Raw genomic sequence first — 6,555 nt, 5'->3', positions numbered from 1 at the left:
ACCTCACTAGAACCTCACTCTAGAGGTTCTCACTAGAACCTCAGCTCTATTTCTCTGAATTTTGCTCCCAGGGAGTGGACTCTGCAGAAGGGATGATGGGTGTGGTCTTGGCCTTGGGGTTCATGGCAGTGGGGTGGCATACACGATTTCAAGACACGGATTCAAGCTTTGATTTTGTCTCAGGTGGAGGATTGCAGGAGAACCAGGGGGTCAATGATGGTGGCATCTCCTTTCAAACGCTCAGCCAGCAAGTGTCACAGAAGGGCAAGGACAAGGTGAGTAACTGGGACACTGGCCACCCTAGGAACTCCCAGGTCTCTCTGCCCAGCCTTGGGCTTCCAATTTTGGGACCTGCCATTTCTGGCCCAACTTCCTGTTTATCTATATCTGGACAATCAACAGTATTTACTAAGAAAATTGACATCTGGGTGTGATGTAGTGCTGGGCACTTTATTTAGAGGAATTAATGAGCAGTGCATGTCAGTGGGTATTGGCTCTGTGGGTCCCTCCACATCCTTTTGATCCCTCAGCTGATCCAACAACCCTCTGTCTTGTATTCCAGGGCATCGGTGAACAACATCTGAAAAAAAAAAAAGGAGTCTGTCACTCCTCTCTACAGTGAGGTCTGTTATCCAGACCAGACCACGAAGATCATTTGATTGGAGGAAGCAGGAAGATCTGGCACTCCCAGGACACCTACACTCTGAGTCTAAATCCTGCAGACCCCCGCCTTTTCCAGCTCTGGTTCAGTTCCTGCTTCCCCTTGTCTGTTACTCTAATCTCATAGCCACATTTCTACAGGGTACACATGGCCTGGTTGTACTCTGTGACACCTCCCCAAGCTGTCCTTACACTTGGGCAGGGGCTGTTCTCCATCACTGAGATGTCTCCTGACCCCTCTCCTCCAGAAGCCTTCCCAAGAGGAGCCTGTCTGATTGAGCAGGTGGTGAATTCCGACCACCTCTGCCATGTCACTGGTGTGTATACTTCTGAGGACAAAAGCCAGACATGGGAACAGTGCAGAAGTGTTGACTATGCTGCAGAGGAGGGAGATAGGACCTGTTTTCTGGATGCTGAGTTTGAGGACAGCATGGGTGGATAGAAACCCGCAAAGGAATAGGCCATGGCATCTTTTGCAGATTTTGTGTAGGGGTCTCTTGGGGGTATCAGGCAGTGTGTGTGTGTGAGTGCATGTTGGGAGGACTGTCTAGTGCACATTATACAACTGAACCAAAGCCACCTTTCTCATCACCTGTGCTAATCTGAGCCTAATTTTCAGCCTCAGCCTGTGGATTCAAACTCAAATTCCTGTAGAGTGGAAATAGAAATGTCTATCATCTCAAAACCTTCCCAACCTCTGTGTCTCAGGGAGTGACCCTAAGAGGTCACAGTTGGGGATTGTCTTAGGAAAACAGCCTCAGCTCTTCCCTTCTCCTAGGATAGCGCACTTGGTTGTACGAACAGATGTGTAGTATCCTTCCATTCCCCCTTGGTGAGGGCTACTTGGGCTCTGATGGGTGAAGCTATTGAGAAGGTCTAACCCAGCCCTCTCCAGCCTCTTCTTATTCTGACCCTCAGTCTCCCTCAGCCATGCTGGCCCAAACCCTAGGTCAACCACTTCTCTGCTCACTTGCATCCCTCTGCCTGAAATTAGTTTTCTCTCTGTGCTCCTCACCCTCACTCGCACCTGCTGAAATTCTAGCGTGCTGCTCAGAGCCCTTCCCAAGATGCCTGTTCTATGAGCTTTATGAATCCTAAAGGTTTAAAAATGACATCTCCCATATATGACTTTCCGGAAAACCTTGGGCACTATGTATGGTCCCTGCCACAGTTTGCCCTGGGTTTGTCATGAGTCTTCCTGCAGTACCAACCTGGGCTCTCTCAAGAGGGTGTGGGACTGTGGGAGGACAGGATCAAGAAGACAAGCACCTCTTGGTGTAAAGGTTCTGGACCACCTTTCTCCCATCTCCCATCCTTCTGCTCAGCAGAGGGAGATGCAGTGCAGGAGCTGCTGATAGACTCTCTGGTGTGGCTCTACCTGGAAACAGGGGTGGATACAATGAACTTCCTCGACTATACATGTCCTGAAGTCCTAGTTGGAGACTTCCTTACTCCCTTATCAGCTTCTTATTGTAAACCTGGCCATGCTTCCACCATGGTATATGGGTGGTTCTTCCCTCCTGAGGAGTCCTCACCTTCTTGCAACCTCTGCCTCCTGTTTGAATCCCAGCTTTTATGCAGAGATGGGCTAACTCTAGTACCACGAGGTGCTGCAGCATGTCTAGTGGCCTAGATCCTTGGGTTCGTGGTTTCGCTCACACCAACCACAGAAAACAAAGGTCTGAAAAGAGTCCCTGTTAAGAGATTGAGCACTAGGTAATAATCCTAAATACTTGCTTAGGATCCTAAGTATTGCTTAGGATGGTGGATGGGTGAGAGAAGACAAAGAGTATTCACAGTAGGGCTTCATTTCTACCCTCTTCCCATTTAGGGTGCACAGAAAGCTGAGGGTGTGCAAATCTTCTCACTGGCTTCCCAGGTGACTGGCCATGACTGTGTATCAGTGTCCATTAGACCTGGGGCAGCGTAAGATGTGATCAGCAGCCTATCTTCCCACAGTACCAGCGGCAGCAAAAAAAAAAAAAAAAAAAAAAAAACCAACAAACAAAACAAACAAATAAAATAAAAAAAGAAGAGGAACAGGGCTTTTGAGGCTGTTTTGAACCAGTTTTTGTCCCAGGCACTTTGCAAATATTGTTTTTTTTAATTCTTATAAGAATCCACTAGGGTTGGTATTGGTCACCAGCATTCAAAAGTAGATGGTGGTGAACTCTGTACTTTCGGTGCAATTTTTCTATATACCTAAAACTGCTCTAAAATAAAGTGTATTAAATGATAAGTTTTAAAAAATTGAGAAGGCTGCCTGGAGTGATTGGATGGCACCAACGGACAAAGCTCTGACACCACCCAACTGCGTGGTCTGGGCAGGCTGGCCGAGACCCAGACCATGGAGATGGGGCAAAGACTTAGATCCAACACTGGATGATTCCAAAGCCCCCTTTTTTTCTTCTTCGTGAAATAGTGACTTAGAAGACCTTTGCTATGGTTTTGATGTTTCATGTTGGAACTTAATCCTCAATGCAAAAGCATGAAGAGTGGGCTTAGGGAAATAATTAGGCTCCATGAATGAGATTAGTACTCTTATAAAGTGGTTTGAGGACAGTGTCACCCCTTTTGCTCTTCTACCCCTTCAAACATGTGAGAGCACAGTGTTCCTCCTTCCACCCTCTGAGGACATGGTGTTCCCCCTTCCATCATGTCAGGACACAATGGTCCCCTCTTCTGTCATGTGAGGACACAGTGTTCCTCCTTCCGCTATGTGAGTACACAGTTTTCCCCCTTCCATCATGTGAAGACACAGTGTTCCCCACTTTTACCATGTGACAACATGGTGTTCCCCCTTCCGCCATGTGAGGACAAGGTGTTTTTGCCACCACCATGTGAGGACACGGCATTCCCTGCTTCTACCAGGTGAGGACATGGTGTTTCTCCTTCTACCATATGAGGACATGGTGTTCCTGCCTTCCACCATGTGAGGACATGGTATCGCCCCTTCCACCATGTGAGGACACAGTGTTCCTGCCTTCTATTGTGTGAGGAAATGGTATTGCCCCTTCTACCATGTGAGGACACAGTGTTGCCCGCTTCCATAATGTGAGGACATGGTGTTCCCACCTTCCACCATGTAAGGGCACTGTGTTCCCACCTTCCATCATGCGAGGACATACTGTTCTCCCCTTTCACCACTGAGTGCAGTGTTTCCCCCTCTGCCACGTGATGATGCCACAATAAGATGCCATCTATGGAGCTGAAGGTGAGATGAAGAGACCCTGAATCTGCCTTACCAGATGCTGAATCTATGGTGACTTTATATTAGACTTAGCCTCCAGACTATGAGAAACATATTTCTATTACATACAAATCGCTCAGTGATTTACACATCTAAGGTATCTTGTTATAGTAGCCAAATAGACAAAGACACCCTTGGAAGCCTGGAGTATTCAGATGTGAGTATCCTCCTGTTGTCAATCTCCCAAGGATCCTGGCCTCCTGACTGAGGTGCCTCAACTCAGGCTGAGCTCCTTGGTGCTGGAACAACTAACGATTGAAAGGGAAATTACCCCTTAAGTGGCAGTAGGGCCCTGATTGGGTAGATGGCATAAGGGACATTACACTCAAATGCGGACGAGACATTCAGAGTGGTCTTTATCTAAGGTTCCCCCCATCCATGGTCCATGTCAGAGATAGCATCATCCACATCCTCGAATAACCTTCAGCTGATGAAATTTTTGTTCATAATGTCATTCAGAAGGTTTTACATGAGTCTCTCATTTAAAGTTTCTACAATTCTGTAAGGCATAAACCTCCATCACTGTGCACGTGGTGAAACTAAAATCCAGAGAAGTCATGCAATTTCTCTTCAGTGTAAGTGATGGAGTCATGATTTGCATCCACAATGAACCATAATTTTGCTCATTTTTGACTCCTTCTTATTTACTCCAGATGCCCAACCAGCCAGTTTGTTCCATTGGAACAAAGTCATAAAGTGTCTTGTATTCCATCTTCCTCTTATTATTTCAGTTTTTTTCACCTTCACCTATGCCATTTTACATTCCACCAGCAATGTGTGAGGGTATCTTCAAATCCTGCCCAACTCTTGTTATTGTCCATTTCTTTGATTATTGCCTTCTGAGTGTGTGTGAAGTGGTAACACATTGTGCTTTTTATTTTCATTTCCCAAATGAAATGAAAATCCCAAATACTAATATTGTTGAACATCTTTTCATGTGTTTTCATGTGCACATTAACCATTGGTATAACTTTTTTTTTTTTAATCTGTCTTGAATTCTCTTCTGTCATGCATTGCCCCCACCACTCCATTGAAACTGCTCAGGTCCAGGTCAGCAGGAAACTCCATGTTGCTAAATCCAGTGGTCAATGTTCAGTCCCCATCTTTGTCGATGTCTCAGCAGCAATTAACATATCCTTCCTTGAGACTGTCTTCACCTTGCAATCAACACTCACCATTCTTTTCCTCCTACTTAGGGGCTGCTCGTTTGTTTCCTTTACCAGTTTCTGTCTTATCTCTCTAACATCTCTATTCAGGAATATCCCCAGGTGATCTGTCTTCATTATCCACTTTCATTTTCTTTCTGAGATTGTAGCTATGCAGTAATCCCTGAACCATATGACAATATTACCTTACACGGCAAAGAGAACTTCGCAGATGTGATCAAGTTGAAGAGTCTTGAGATGTAGATTATCTTAGATTATCTGGGTGGGCTCAGTATAATCACATGAGTCCTAAAAGGTGGAAGAAGAAGAGAAATAAAAGTAGGCCAGGGACATACAAGGTGAGGACTTGTCCCACTGTTGGTGGCCTTGAAGATGGAGTAAGGGGCCCTCAAGCCAAGGAAATGTGGTAAGCTCTAGAAGCTAAGAAAGGATCTCAGTTTACAGCCAGCAAGAAAATGAGGATCTCAGTCTTATAAGCTCAAAGGGATAAATTCTGGCAATAGCCAGATGAGCAGGAAATAGATTCTCCCCAGGAATCTCCAGGAAGGAACATAGCCTAGTGACACATTGATTGTATTCCAAATAGGCTTGTTCCAGACTTCTGACCTCCAGTGTGGCAAGATAATAAATTTGTTCTCTTCTGCCTGCCTAAGTTAGTGCTGATTTATTAAGATGAAAACAGAAAACTTATTAGTTTTCTAATAAAGTTGTCATACTGTCTCAAGGTTTTGAATACATTTGCTACTCTGAAATTTACAGCCAGATCCCTCCTATGGATGCCACATTGTGAATATCTAACTCCTTACTTGACAGCTCCAGTAGGATGTATAACAGGAATCTCTAGCTTTACTTTCAAACAACCCAAATATGCTTCCCACACAGTCTTCCTATTGTAACAAATGTCACATCGATTACTCCATTTGTGGCAGCCACAAAATCTTGGTGCCATCCTTGACTTTGTTCTTTTTCTCACACCCTACAATCAATCAGTGAACAATATCTTGTTATTCAATGTATATTTTTATGGTATAACTGTTTGCCACTTAACCATATGACCTCCGTCTCTCACCTGGATTATTACAGTAGACCCACAGTATCCCTGTGCCTATTTTTAGCCTCCTAATATTTAGTCTCAAAATAGCGGCAAATGATCTTTACAAAACATCAGTTCCGTCACATTATTCCTTAGCTCAGAACTTTCCCGTGGCTCTCACTTCACCTGCAAGGCCCTGCACCATCTGACCTCATAGCCCATGCTCCCCTCTTTCCTCAATCTACTCTAAGACACTGGGGTTTTTTCTATTTCCTTCAACAGACCAGGCATGCTCCTGCTTCAAGGCCTTTGATTCTGCCTAGAATTCTCTTCCTCCAGGTGTTTGCCTGTCTCATTTCCTGTCCTATTTCAGGTCTTTGCAGGAATACTCTACTCAGTTGAGTCTACCTTGGCCCTCCTTCCCCGTTTCAAACTGCATCCTCCTC

The 6,555-nt window shown here is 45.2% G+C and overlaps 1 long non-coding RNA gene across 1 annotated transcript; it reads right to left on the bottom strand.

The window, feature by feature from the left end:
- Positions 1–429: 429 nt before the first annotated feature.
- Positions 430–2,037, bottom strand: LOC134758412 (uncharacterized). The gene is made up of 2 exons (XR_010133587.1): positions 1,872–2,037; positions 430–580 (listed from the first exon to the last, which is right to left on the bottom strand). It is a non-coding gene; the product is annotated as an uncharacterized lncRNA (long non-coding RNA).
- Between the last annotated feature and the right edge of the window lie 4,518 nt (positions 2,038–6,555).

This window comes from Gorilla gorilla, chromosome 1 (assembly GCF_029281585.2).
Source record: "Gorilla gorilla gorilla isolate KB3781 chromosome 1, NHGRI_mGorGor1-v2.1_pri, whole genome shotgun sequence".
Classification (NCBI taxonomy): Eukaryota; Metazoa; Chordata; class Mammalia; order Primates; family Hominidae; genus Gorilla; species Gorilla gorilla.
Note: the sequence above shows the minus strand (reverse complement) of the source record. Positions and strands in the feature narration are given on the sequence as shown.